This window comes from Emys orbicularis, chromosome 24 (genome assembly GCF_028017835.1).
Source record: "Emys orbicularis isolate rEmyOrb1 chromosome 24, rEmyOrb1.hap1, whole genome shotgun sequence".
Taxonomy (NCBI): Eukaryota; Metazoa; Chordata; order Testudines; family Emydidae; genus Emys; species Emys orbicularis.
In genome coordinates, this window is record NC_088706.1 from 6489440 (window position 1) to 6504454 (window position 15015).

A 15015-nucleotide genomic window follows, 5' to 3' on the forward strand; every position below is an offset into this window, starting at 1 on the left:
CATGGTTCTCAGGGACCCAGCAGCTTTCAAGCCCTTGTTCTCAAGATCCCCTTTGGAATAAGGCCTCGTCTACACACAGGTGGCACTGGTTTAGCAAAAGCTTTGCTGTTAAACCAATTCAGTTAAACCAATGTAACTTTGAGTGTGGACCTTCTTATATCAATTTTACCCGAAGTTTGTTTCAGAAGGGGAAGCTAAACTGGTGAAAGCCAGGTTTAAACCCATGTGACAGTGCCCACACACAAAGTTGCACCAGGGTCCCCACGCTGAGTTAACATCACACCTTCAGTTAAATTGACGCAACGTCTGTGCGTAGAGTAGCTTCAGTGTTTTCAGATGCACACATTTGGGTCTGTGGCCTGGTCCAAACTTAACAGCTCGGTCAACATAACTACGGTGCTCGGGGGTCAAAATTCACATCTCCGGAGCGGTGTAGCTATGCTGGGCGAACCCCTGGTGTAGATGCTGCTGATCTAGCTACTGCTGCTCAGAGAAGTGGATTATCTAATGCTGGGGGGGAAAAAAACAGAAGTGTCTACACTATGGTGCAACAGGAGCAGTGCTACAGCTCCATCTCTGTGCTGTTCAGCACCATAGTGTAGACGTGTCCTGTGATTATCCTGACAGAGGGAGCAAACGTTGTCTGTGTGTAAATTGTAAGTGGTGTGACTGGTGGACTGAATGGCTCTGCCCTCCTGCCCCACCTTGGTCCCACAGCACTCCCATTGTGATGGTGTGTGTGTGTGTGTGTGTGTGTGTGTGTGTGTGTGTGTGTGTGTGTGTGACATCCTGCAAGACACAGCATGCACAGGCTGTTCACACAGCGCGGATCAGAGGCGTCCTTGTCAGCGTTTGGATTATGAAGTCTGCAGATTGTACAATTCATTCTTTGTAGATTATAGATTACTACCGACCTCTGACCCCTGAATTATAATGCACGGGCCTTAGCCTCCTCCATTCGTCCTCCAACTGATGAAACTGTCCCCGTTTTGCAGGGATTAGAATTTTTCTATCAACTTAATTTTTCTCTGCACTCCCCTGCATCCTCCCCAACCCCCCCGCCCCGACTCATTTTTTTCTTGCAGTCTTTCCCCTGCCTTGCTTCCAGATCCTTTGCCCTTTCTCTGCCAGCGTCCATCTGTCTATCTCACAATGCTTTACACACTCTAATTAGACTTCACACTAGGCAGGTGTTATTAGCCCCATTTTACAGCCCGGGGAAGTGAGGTGAAGAAAGCTGGAGTGACTTGCCAAAGGATACGCTGGCCGGGGCAGGCCCGTAACTCAGCAGTCGGCCATGTCCTTCGCTACCCACTAGGCCATGCTTCCCCCTCCATTCATATAATGAGTTTAGTGGTCACTGGCTATTCCCTTGTTGGCCAGGTCACCAGAGCTGGAGTTTGTGAACCTTCTGGACACAGGCAAAGCTCCCCTGAGTGCTTGGCGGAGGTAATAGTGTGATGAGCCTAATTTTACATTGGTGCAGAATTAATGATCTGCTGTGATATTTTATACCATAGTGCTAGGTGCTGTACAAACACAGAACAAAAAGACAGCCCCTGTCCCAGATGGCTGCTACTCATCAAAGTAGTTTGCAATCAATTTATTGGTAGGGTCAATGTACCTGACAGCTCGGAGCTGTGAAAATCGAACTAAACACCAACAATGCACGCGAGGGCAGGCTGGGCGTCTGTGCTTGCCAGAGACTCGAACAAGCCATCGCAGGGTTCACGTTAGACCCTCCCTCCCCGGCCAGGGGTCCTCCCAAAAGCCGTGGCACCTGGAGCAGCGGGGAGCACAACCTGAGTCTCCAGCCTAGTGCAGCCTGTCCCTTCTCCACCCTTCTCTCCTGGGAGCCCTGACAGATCCAGTCACTCCTTTCTCTGCTGACATCTGGCTTATGAGCCTGTCTGCCTGGCTTACTCCTCTTGTCTCTTTCAGTCATTTCCTATTACCAGGCCCTCCTTCGCTAACTGGCTCTCGCCGCTCCAGCTGACAGCCCATTAACGAGCCGTCCCCGTTTCTGTGTGCCAGAGCTGTGGGCCGCTGCATTCGATAAATAGCTGGGATCTGCCACATCGCACAGCCGGGCCCACTCCTGGCCACCGTGGTACCATCACCGTGGTTATCTGATGGCGCCAGGGACCAGGCCTAGCTTCGCTGACTACAGCGGAGTTTCACCAGGGCTGGATCTGGTCTAATGAGTCACACAGACGTCAAGAATTATAACATTCAAAAACCAGTCGGAGAACACTTCAATCTCCCTGGTCACTCGATTACAGACCTCAAAGTCGCAATATTACAACAAAAAACCTTCAAAAACAGACTCCAACGAGAGACTGCTGAATTCAGAGGCGTAGCGAGCGCCCTCCGTACCCTCCGCCCGGAGGGGGCCCCGCAAGGAAGGGGGCCCCTAAAAGTGGCAAAATAAATACCGCATTCCAGTTTCTGCATTGTAAGGGGCCCCGCCTGGACATATGTTCGGAGGGGGCCACGTTCTTTGTTGCTACGGCCCTGGCTGAATTGGAATTAATTTGCAAATTGGACACCATTAAATTAGGCTTGAATAAAGACTGGGAGTGGATGGGTCATTACACAAAGTAAAACGATTTCCCCATGTTTATTTCCCCCCCCTACGGTTACTCATACCTTCTTGTCAACTGCTGGAAATGGGCCATTTTGATTACCACTACAAAGTTTTTTTCTCTCTCCTGCTGGTAATAGCTCATCACTCTCGTTAGAGTGTGTATGGTAACACCCATTGTTTCATGTTCTCTGTGTATATATATAGATCTGCCTACTGTATTTTCCACTGCATGCATCCGATGAAGTGGGCTGTAGCCCACGAAAGCTTATGCGCAAATAAATGTGTTAGTCTCTAAGGTGCCACAAGTACTCCTGTTCTTTTTGCGGATACAGACTAACACGGCTGCTACTCTGAAACAGGCGTTTGGGTCAAAAATGAGACACCGCGTGGCAGGCGAGACCAAGCGGAGTGCTGAGAGTTTGATGACGCTGGTAGCTGGGGGGGTGTTCACTGGGACCCCCCCGCTCCCGGGAGACATGCGCGCTTACAGGTTGCGCTATGAGCGCCAACCTCAGCCCAGGTCCAGCTCAAGGTTCCCAGAGCACCCCTGAGCTCTCCGGTATGGGGCAAAGCTGGCGTCAATCCACGGTGCTGGTGCAGCGGGAGAGCTTGTGTTGTGTGACTCAGCCTTCGGGGGTCACTTGAACCACAAAAGGCAGCTTTGGGCCAGGGACCCAAGTGAGCCCACTATCTGTCTAATCTGCCTCTCTCCCAGCACATCATAACAACCTCCAGTATCCTAAGGGTTAATATGTTAGTGGGTGGTGGGAGGGAGTTTAAGACCCAGGAGTGCTGTGGATTCAAGACTGTGCAGAAGACACATTAAAAAAATCCTGTACCCGGGACACACACGCGCATCGCTGCAAAGCTCGTCAAACATGCATCGGTAGCCAACTGCTGCTATTTAGCTAATGAAGTGGCAGCGTCTGCCCGCAGCTGTGAAGAGCCCACTTCAATCAACGAGGCTACGCTGCGTTTACACCGGCGCAACTGGAAGCAGAATCCCACCCTAACGCTTCAGTCAATCCAATGATTGCAGCTATTTTCCCTCAGCGTGGAACGAGCTGGGGGGAGAGGCGCTGGCTCGGGCCAGGTCCCAGAGGACACGTGTGTGTGGGTAGCATTCTCAAAAGCACCTATGAGAGTTAGGAGCCCATTTTCAAAAGGGACTTAGGCCCAGCGTTTCAAGGTACTTAGGCACCTAAAGCTGCAGAGATGCATCTTGAGCAAGAGTCACAAAGTGCCTTATGCACCTAACGGCCACGTTAAGGGCCTAAATCCCAGAATGAGGCCCCCACTGGGCTCCACAAAAGCCCTGCTCAGCTGCCCCCAAGATCCCTGTAGGCGCCTAAACCCACTCGGTGCCTCCAGTTTTGCAGTTAATGTTCCCTTAGCGCCTATGTTTCTGCCTCTGAGCCTGTGCCCTGCAGCCCCACGCCTGGAGACCAGACGCCAAAGCCCCAGAACAACGCACCAACGTGCCTGCAGTAAGTGTGCTCAGAGGAGGAAGAGCACCCTACTGCCTGTAGCCCCTGGTTCCCAGCCTCGCTCCACCTGAGCGGGAGAAAGGCTTTGAAGCAGCCTCTTCCCCCTCTCCGGAGAGCACCCTACCCACCAGCTATGGGACAGCCCGGTGTGGGGCTCCCTCGCCCCAGTGGGATTTTCAAAAACCCCCCACGCACCCAACTCCCATTGATTTCTGGCTCCTGGCTGTAGCTTTCGGCTCCTGATGACCTCTAACAACCTGGCCCTAAGGCCCAGAACCGCAAAGGACTTTAGGCGCCTAAGTTCCATTGAAACCAACGAGAGTTAAGGACTGGAAGTTAGCAGCCTAGCTCAGTCCTGTTTGAAACAGGGCTTAGGCGCCTTTGACACTGTTACCCCATCTCACTAAAACCACCTCCCCCACTGGCACAAACCAACCCGCCTCGCCAGGCCCAGCAGAGAGGTCAAGGCGGGCCTGGGGCCCCGGGCGGCTCTTCCACCCCGGAGGTGGGCGCTCTGGGATAGGCGTGAAGCACACCGCCTCGGCTGCGCCCAGTACTGATCAACGGAGGCTGTGACTCTCCCAGGCCGTCCATCCGACGCCCTTCCCTGAAATGTGCTATTTTAGCGGCAGCTGCGGCGGGAATTTGAATGCAGGGGAATCTAGCAGGCTGCTGATGGGGGAGAAACTCCATCCCTCCACCTCTGGTTTATAAGCAGCTTTGTATTTAAAACCTCTTTGCTTCTCCTCATTACCTGTGAGCAGAATATTCAAGGCAGGGGAGAGGCGTGCTGGGGAACGGGAGCGCTGGCAGGTTTCCCTGGGGAGGGGCTCGCGCCAATCGGAAAGCGGCCTGCTTTGCTGGCTGTGTAATAGGCAATTATCTATTGGCAGTGGCGGCGCAACGGGAGGGCGTAGGAGCCAGGGAGCTGGTGCGAGGAGCAGGCACCCACCGGAGCATGGTGCCTTCTAGCTCTTGGCCTGTGCGCAAGACTCCTTAGATCTCCGTATTTGCTGCGAGATTTCACACTAGGTCGTCGGCGCGCTCCTTTGGGGGATGCCGGCCTGGCTGGCCTCCCCGAGCTGCCGCGTGGCGTGGGCAGGAGAGGGAGCGGCGGGGACGCTAGGTGGCTACGGAAAGCCCCCGGCAGCTATGTTTAGCCATGCAGCTGTCACCCAGTGTCACTGACTGCAGGAGCCCGTGGGGGGCAGGACAGACATGGTAGCGTTCGCTGGGAGCTGAGCGACCCGCTCTGCCTCGGGCCAGCAGCCCGTTCGAGCTGGGGAAATTGGGGCCGAGCCAGAGACCGCTCGCGACCCCGACTCACTGGGCCGTGAGCCAGCAATGGCTGCCCCTTCCGCTCGATGGGTGCTGCCCACCCACACGCTGCAGGTCACGCCATGGGCCTGTGTGCGTGTATGCCCACGTGTGCGTGTGCACACCTGAGTACATGGGCCTGGGTGCTCATGTTCATACGTGTGCATCGGCACATGCAGGAGTATGTACTTGTGTGTGTGTGTGTGTGTGTATGGGTGTGTGTGTACATGCGCGTGTGTGTGTACATCTGTGTGTGTATGTATGTAGATGCGTGTGTGTGTGTACGTGTGTGTGTGTGTGTGTGTGTGTACATGCGTATGTGCACACACATGCCGCCTGGGGAAGGGGGGATGGGCTCAGCTAGGAGCCTCTGGCCAGAGACCACCCCATTCAACGTGATGCATTTGAAAAATGCTTCTTGCTACCTCGGCCCTCAGGTTATCTATGGCCAGCAGAGTTAAGGACAATAAGGACAATCTCCATCATTGGAGATTTTTAAGAGCAGGCTGGACAAACACCTGCAAGGGCTGGTCTAGATAATACTGAGTTCCGCCAGGAGTGCCGGGGGCTGGAGCAGCTGACCTCTCGAGGCCCCTTCCCGTCCTATGATTCCATGCTGGGTGACAGGCTCCCTTGGAACAGACCAGCACCCGCCGGAACGGTGGCGCTAATGGGAGAGGGGGTGACGGCAAGGCAGGCTCAGGTGATGCGCGCGTTAATCCAACGAGGGCACCGACTAACCCCCACATTTCCCATCAGTTACACCAGGACGTTGGTTCCCCCTTGAATGTTATTCCACTGCATGGCACCGATGGTGTAAGGGCCACCGGCCAGGGGCTCAGTGTCTGGTCCTGAGATCGCAGTGGGGAGGATGCCGAGACAGAGGGATGTCTCCAGACAGCTGGGAGCTCTTTGCAGCAGGAAATGGGCTGATCTGTGTGGAACACATCCCGGGGTCCTATGGGGAAGGCTACCCCCGGAGAGATGTGAGTGACATTGTTTGAACTCACGGGCGCCCCCTCTGCCAAGCTTTGGGGGGTGGGGGCGGTTAGGTCTGTATAATATGGGGGGCGGTGGGGATAGGGGTCTGGCTGCCCCATTCCTGAAAGAGGGTCAGCTTAGACGGATCTCCCGACTTGAAACATTTAAAAAAAAAAAAAAAAAAAAGGTTTTAACTCATTGAAACGGCCCCTTTTGACATTTTCAGCACAAAAAGTTGCGGGATTTTTGAGTCAAAGCGACTTTACGCTTTGAAATTTTAGTAAATTTAGACTTAAAAAAAAAAGGTTTAAAAAAGTCAAAATCCAAATGAACCATTCGGACTGGACTGAACCGACGCTTTCTCAATTTGTCAGGTCGCAAAAATTTTCTAGATTTTGACTTTTTCTCCGGATTCGGGGCGGGAAAATCTCCCAGGACGGGAAAACCATTTCCTGCCCAGCCTTGCCCATCACCAGAGTATCTGCCAAGGGATCAGTCTTGTCAGGAGAACTGGCATCAGGCCCTTAAGGGAAGCAATATCACAGCTCGGACCAGTGCTCTCTCTGGGGACAGCCCCAAGGCATCCAGAGCAAGGCCTGGAACAGCCCGTGAGTGCCAAGTTTTGGGAAGTGATCGTTAGATCCTGACAGCCGAGTTCCTCTAATAGCTTCGGCAGCCTCTGGCTATTGGCGTTGAAGGATATGTCCCCCCCTGAGGACATTCCTCCATCCCTAACCACAAATGATTTCAGATCTAGGACTGGCCACTTCCACCTGTATGTCAGTACCTGGAGTTAATGGTGGTGCAGTCCCACCTGTGACGGGAGTTAGAACATAAGGCAACTGTAACCTCAGCACACCTTCCAGATCTGCCCCCACTCTCACCCCAGCCTCAAACCAGGGCAGGCAGGGGTCTGCTTGCCCCAGTGCCCAGCCCCTGTGACTGGGGACAAAGGGTGAGTGGAGCCACCTTCAATCAACCACAGATACCCCTGGCTCCACCCACCCTTTGTCTCCAGTCTCAGGGCCATAGTGGAACCATCAGTGTCCTTCACCATCTCCAACTGGCCAAGGGAGCCCGTCCCTTCCTCGCAGACGAGGGCCCTGCCAGTCAATGGCCTGTTTGCTACCTTGGGGCTGGCCTCGCTGGACGGTCTACGCAGGACTGGGTTTGAAGGCAGTCGGAAGAATCAGCTTGCACGGAAGGTGGCCACGCACCCATGCAGGGGAGCAGGTTCTCGCACCTCTGCACTGCTTGTGGGTGCTCCAGAGACTGGTGCTGGGGATGCAGCAGGGGGCGCTCTTCCCCAAAGGTTTGGCCTGGGGTGAAGGCTCCTGGGGAGGGGTATCAGTCTGAGTTTTGGGCAGAGGCTGAGGGGCAGGTTGGTTGGAGGTGACGTGGCAGGGGTGTGGGATTGGGACAAAGGTTCGGGGGGCTCAGTTCTGAGTTTATCCAAACTGGTTCAGCCTTCTCTGATTCTGAAATCTACAGAAATCCTCCCCTGGCTCTGTCCTAGCCCCCTCTTCATGGCGTTTCTCTCTTCATCCCAGGCCTGTGTCTTTAGGGGGGCTAGTTTTCTCCCTGCCCCCTTTGGGCCTGTCTCTCCCTTCTAATGCCCCTGGATGTGCCCAGCTTCCCCCGCCCCATTGCACCCCCCCTTTCCATTGCGACGAGGATTTTAACAAGAAGAGAAAACGGCAGCTGAACAAATCAATTGGCATAAGAATCCGAGGATGGTAACAAGAGCCGAAAATGCCACCCAAGGACTTTGATTCACTGACCTTGTGGAGATGGTAACTCGGCTGGAAAATGGCAGACACACCTGTTCTTTCTTGTTACCCTCTGGAGACGCTGATGGGGCCTGAGGACATGAATGCAGGTCAAGGAGTTAGCACCAGACTGGCAGCCCATGACTGTCCCCTGATACAGGGCTGGGGGGGTACTGGGGTGGGCGTTCCTGCATTAGGTTACTAAGGACAGTGATCAATCATCGGGGTGTTGTGGAGAAACACGACTGATGGAGGTAACAGGGGCCAGACCTCTGCTCTGCCAGTCCTGGGCACCCACACAGCTCTGCTGGTGCCCCTCACTCCTCACCGGCACCACCCCCAGGGCCAGATTAACATGTCAGCAAACTAGGCACGTGCCTGGGGCCCAGATTTGTGGGGGTCACCAAAATGCCTTGGATCCAAATTTGTGTGTGTTTGTGTGTGTGTGTGTGTGTGTGGGGGGGTTGTCAGTGTGGCTGGGCCAAACCTGAGTGGCGCTGTGACCCCATGTGCCAGGTCTCAATGCCACTCACTGAAATTTGGCCCAGCCACCCCCGTTATGACCCCCCCAGTCTGAGCCATCAGAATGCTCACAACCCCCCCGAAAGTCCAACATGCCCCCACAGGGGGTGTGCCCCCCGGTTGAGAATCTCTGTTTAGAAGGTCAGAGCCCAGAACTGCATGTTTGGCTAAGGCCCTGTGATGGGTTAATCCCCCTGCAGCTAGTCCAGTACTGGCCAACCCCACAGCTCTGCCAAAGCCCCTCGCGACTGCTACACAATCGCCTGCCATCCCTGGGAGAGATGGTCCAAACCATCAAGTTCAGAGTCAGATCCAACTTCCCCCGAATTCATGGCGGGGGGGGGGAGGGGGTTGGTTTGGGACCATCTGCTTCCTGGCAAGACTGGCTGAGTACCCCAACGTTTAGAGGTGGAGTCAAGCTGTCAAAATGGGGCTTTCAAACTCCCTGAAGTTTGACGTTTCCTGGATTCCCAACCCAGAGGGCAATGGAGATTGAGGGTCCTGAATATACAACTTCAGACAGTTAAGTGGGGTTATTGTAGCTTCCCTGCTCAACAACTTCAGACAGAATCTCTCTTCGACCGCTGTCAGGTACAGCTGTGAATGGGTGTCTAGGCGATAGCGCGGGGCTCTGGGACTCTGCTCTCCTGGGTTCTAGTCCTAGGTCCGGCAAGCAAGTCTCATTCCCCTCTCTGCGCCTCATTTGACCTGTTTGTAAAATGGGTATAATGCTGCTGGGATGAGTGTAACCACTGCTCTCTGCTGGAAGGAATCAGAACAGCTCCCTGTGTGTCAGAGTATTTAGCACGCTACCAGACATCCTACTTCAGCTCTAGGGGCAGGGCTCTGCGCTTCTGTAGCAGGAGTGTCTGAGTTGTATGCCCTCTGCCACCATGACGTCCGGAGTGTCCATGGCACGCAGCCTAGAGAAAAGCAGGGCGGCCTGTGTGGCTGCAGAGTGACCCAGTGTCCGGGGGATGGACAGGGTTAATTAGCGTGGCACTGGCGTGTTGACCCCGGCGGGGAATGCATGTGAGAGGCTGTGCAAAGCACTCGGCTCATGCTCCCCTGGGGGGGGGGGTCTCCCCCCTCCTGCTTGCTAAAGCTGCTCAGCGTCCCATGTGGATGACTGACTCGGTGACAACAGCCACAGATGTGCCCCGATGGGCGATGAACCCCCAGGATCCTGGCAGCCAGGTCAGCTGTGCTAGGATGCGTCCCTGGCCCCGTCCCCAGTTCGCCATCACGGAGCGCTAAACAGCACTCCAGCTTCTGATGCCATGTGCTGGCGCCCAGCTGGGCTGTGGAGAGGGGCCTCCATTAATTATACACAGGAACCATTCAAGCACTCGGGGAGAGCGAATCAGTCAAAGGTGGCTGATTTCAGCAGCGGAAGGAGAAGCTCTCAGCAGACTCAACTCTGCTCCCCACAACAGGCCTGTTTATCTGCCACCTCTCCACCGGGCCTCAGTCTCCCCCCACAACCCTCCCCCTCCTGGCTGCAGTATTTATCGGCTTCACACTCTCACTAATGCCTCCCTTCCTCTGCATGTCTTATCTCGATCAGTCAACAGCATCTATGCCTTTATCAGCCATCTATCTACAATATGTATCTAAGCAGCTCTGACCCCTCTGCGGCATCTTCCTGTTCTCTCTACACCAGACGTGTCTCTCAGCAGACTATCTACTGTACTGCTGTATCTACACCATCTTTTAACAAATCCCTGGACACCTAAGACGTCACTAGGCACTTCATGGTCACAGCAGGGATAGAATTTCAGCTTCTGCTCCACAAGCACTGGCTTCTGCCACTTGACCCACATGAGAATCTCTATAAACACTATAGGGCTCATGACACACAGCTGTGTCTTTCTGATGCCATCCAATAGGGGGCAGCGGAGCATATAAACATTAACCAGTTCACTGCAGTATAATCTCTGTGTAGCAGCTCTCCTGCTCATGGTAGCAGTGAACTGGTGACAATACACCAGTTGGCTAGAACTGGTGAATGGGAATGGGATATGCAGTGTTTCTTGTTCCCATCCAGCCAGGGTCAGTAATAAAAAAAAATGGGTACCATGGGATTAGAGCTGAAATTTTTAGGATGCAAAGGGTTTTTGTTTTTGAAAAAATGGCCTTTTTTTCTAAAAAAAAAAAAGTCCAGAAAAACTGCTGACTTTCTAAATTTGGGTTTTCCCCCCTGCCCAGGACAATTTTATCGACATTTTTATCTACACCATTCTCAGAAGTGATAGTGACATTTTTCGCTTGCCAAAAAATCCCGTGTTTTTGGTAAACAAGACATTTCAACAACTGGTTTTTTTTTTTTAGTAACAGTTTTGACCTTTATGATGAAAAAATGTCACGAAAAACACGCCTGTGGTTTTGAATCCTGCAAAAGGGAAACCACTTCAGAACCAATTCAGTTTTTGCAATGTTTTTTTAAATATAGCAACCAACAACAACTTCATATGTTGCGCCTTTCGTGAGATGAGTTTCCTGGTTCTCAGGCCAGGCCCCAGTGGCCATGTATCTATAATGTAAAACCTGCCAGCATAGATTGTGTTTATTGTGGCCCTTGGTTATTACACTCAGCAGAGAGACCCAGGGCTGACTGAGCCATGCAATCAAGGCATGGTGTGTGTGTGTGTGTATGTGTGTGTGTGTTTGTGTGTGTGTGTGTGTGCACGTGTGTGTGCACGTGTGTGTGCGCTTGGCTTGCTGCGTCTGTTGGTAGGATAAAGCGAAACCTTCTGCCTCAAGGGCTGCCCCGCTCAGACCTTTCACCAGTGCGACAAACACACACAAGCTATGTCTACATTAGAAATGTGCGTCGACCTACTATAGGTAATGACTGTGGTGATGCACGTTCACACTACCCTGCTGGGGTCAGTGATGCACGTCCTCACCAGGAGCGAGTCCACCAATCTGAGAAGGGCAGTGTGGGGAGGTGACAGCCTGGATTTTCAGCTCCATTGGCTGCTCCCTGCCAAGAGCCTGGCTGCCCCACTGGCTCCTGGCGGGCTGCCCCCCACCCCCACTGCTTCCCGTTCCCTGCCCAGGGCCTCTCCCCTGCCCGCTCTCCGCCGGCAGCCGAGCAGCCTTGTCAGTTTCACGACTCCAGCTGGGAGCGGGTCTGAAGTTGCTGGGGCTTCTCCCCACAGCTGGGAGCAGGGTCCATTCTCCCCCAGTTCCCAGCCAGGAGCTGGGGACAGCTGGGCTGTAGGTGCCCGGCTTTCCTGTCAATTTCAGGGCTCCTGCCCTGAAATTGACCCAACAGCTGTGTCTACACAGACCCTGTGTTGCCCTAGCTACATGGACATAAGCCTTACGCTTCTCCTGGAAGTGGAGTTATGATGTTGGTGCAGTGGGGCACTTACATCGGTGGGAGGACGGCTGGAGTGTAGACACTGACATAATTAGGTGGACATAAGCTGCCTTATGCCGACCTGCGTAGTGTAGACCAGCCCAAAGGTGTGAAGCAATAGTTGGCTGCTAAGCGATATCTGGTGCTGGGGAAATGGTCCAAGGCTCCTTCTAACCTCTCCACTCTTGAGACTCGAACTTTGGGTCTGGTGGGAATTTCAGCCCTGGGTTCAGGCTGGTATTTTATCGCTGCCAGATGCGCGCGCGCTCTCTGCTTGTCCGCGTGACAGATCGCAACACGACACGCTCCTGACCATCACTCCACAGCCAGTGCAGACTTAGAAAAATCCAGGGCACCAGCGAACTCGGCCATTGGCATTCAGCCCCGCTAACGTTCTGTAGCACAGAGCAGGCTGTTGGTGCTCCCCAAGAGTCCCTGTCTCTGTATTTATCTGGCCCGGAAAGCCGGGGTTCCCAACCTTGTTCCTTCTGGGCTCCCTGCCCCCAACATGCTATAAAAGCTCCACGGCCCACCTGGGCCACAACAACTGGGCGACCCCTGAAACCTGCTCGCGGGCCCCCAGGGGGCCCCAGACCCCTGGTTGAGAACCACTGCCATAAAAATCACTCGCCGTTGCTGAATTTTTAAGCAACAGGATTTACTATCCCCTCCGGGAGGTGACAGGCTGATGGCTGTCTGGGAGACCCTCTCTGTCATCCCACGTCAGCTCACCTTGCCGTTCTCCTGAGCATGCACCGGGGAAAGGACAGGAAATGCAACCCGTCTCGCAGGCAGCAAGCAGGGTAGGCCGAACAGGCAGGATCCCATCAGCCGGCCATCCCCTCCATCCTCCCACTAGCCACAGCCACAGGTAGACATACAGCCATGCACAGACGACATACACAGGGGTGCCCACACGCCGCCGCACGCACACACACACACACACACACACACACACACATACACACACACACACACACACACACACACATACACACACACACACACAGAGTGCCCTCTCCCCAAATACGTACACCTCCCTTTCCATAGACTCATCTGAAGTAACACACACAGAGGCATGGGTGTGTATACACACACACACACACACACACACCTGCTCACTCCCCCCCCCCCTTGCCAAACACACTCACACAAACCCGAGGCACAACACGCACAAGCACAGTACTAACTTAGCCCCTCACCCCTGCACAATCCCCCGACACGCCCCCCCCATATATATACACTCCTCACCTCAGCATTCGCCCCCTCCCATGTCTAAGCTGGATTCAGCGCTAATAATATTTTCAAGTCCATCACCCCCAGGCTGGCGACGCTGCGGCTGCTTTGTTCTCGGTCAGATGTGCTTTTCCCCCCTCTTACGCTGCCGCGGCTGCCTCGAAAAAAGCCTCTGATCAGGTGGGATTGAAAGATGCTTTGTGCTCGGTTAAAAGGGTAACAAAGGGAGAAAAAAGAGCCGTTTGCCACTCACGTTTGCGCCCCAGATCGCTTCATTCCCGGGCAGCGTGTGTGTGTGTGAGATCTGTGTCTGAGAGGCTCAGCGCTGTCAGGGAGCTGTGGGATCAGCAGGCGGGCCAGCCAGCACATTCCCGGACAGAGCCTCGGTGTCTCCATGGGCACTTCCCAGAGACGGCTTCCCTAGGAAGTGAGGACCTAGCCAGAGTCCGCGCCTGAAACACGAGCTTTGGTCTATGGGAGGCTGCAGGGAGCTGGAGCACATGGTCCTATCACAAGCACAGAGCAGCACTATTGCTTGTATTAGGGAGCTGTCGTCGTGGACGAGGACCCTCCTGTGGTAGGTGCTGCACGCGCTCAGACCAAAAAGACAGTCCCGGCCCCAAACAGCTCACAAGATGAGACAAGCGACCGCAGACGGATCCAGACAGTCATTCAGCAGCTGCTGCACTGCCTGCCGAGTCTGAGCCGCGGGTGCTAGAGGGGTCACCCACGCCCTGTCATTTTGCAGTGTGGACTCAGCTCAGGCCGCAGCCCCGAGTCAGAAGGTCGGCGTAGAGCAGTATGGACACGGTAGCACGGACATTAGACCTGGGTCCAGTGATAGCAAACCCCGCTTTACAGGGTGGACGCTCAAGCGTGGGCTTGGAAACACCGAGGGCACAAGCCTGGCTCCCGCAGAGTGCAGGGTCGATCTCCCCGGACTGACGGGCAGGGGCTGGGCGCGTGTGGCTTGAGGTTCTACCCTTGTAACGGCTGCGAAGGTCGTGACCGATCACAGCGTGCAGCACGGGGACGCTCTAGGATGAAGCCAGGTGCTGCCCTACGAGGCGGTGAAATTCCACTCCGGCGGGGAAGCTCTCTGGAAATGTAGACATTAAAATGTTGCAATTTTGGAAAGTCAAGAAAAGAGCAGAGGCCAGACGTGGCTTCTCTCCCCTTGGCTTCGCTGGGCTTTGATTGGCCTTCCTCCGGCTTCTCAGTGGACACAGCCAAGCTCCCCATGAAGCAGGCCTGGCATTCGGTCTGTTCTTTTCCAGCTTTGTGCCTGTCCTGTGGCCTGGCCCCGACGCCTGGGTTGCGTGCCGCACGGACAGCCCCCTCCGCTCTCAGCAGGACCTCGATCACTCTCGGCCTGATTCTGCTCTCCAGGGTGCTAGTTTAGTGCCGCTGGGACTGCCTGGGTCTCCAGGGAGCCGCTTCTGCCAGGGTGAGATGAGAATCAGGTCCCGTGGCATCATGTTGATGGCTAGTCACACCAAACGGGCCGCATCTCTGGGAGGCTCACCAGGCCTTGTGAGGGGAGGTGTACGTGTGGCAGGAGACATGCAGGGCCTGAGCACGGAGGGGCGTTCCCGCTCTCTGAGCCATCGGCTGTGAGCACCACCGAGGGGGCCAGTTGTTACGCTGGCTCCTGTGCAGTGGAAAGGCAGCCACTAGGATACGGTCTGAGGACCTAGCAACTCATCTCACATCATGTACCCACCATGGTCTTCCAGCTCTTTCCGCTCG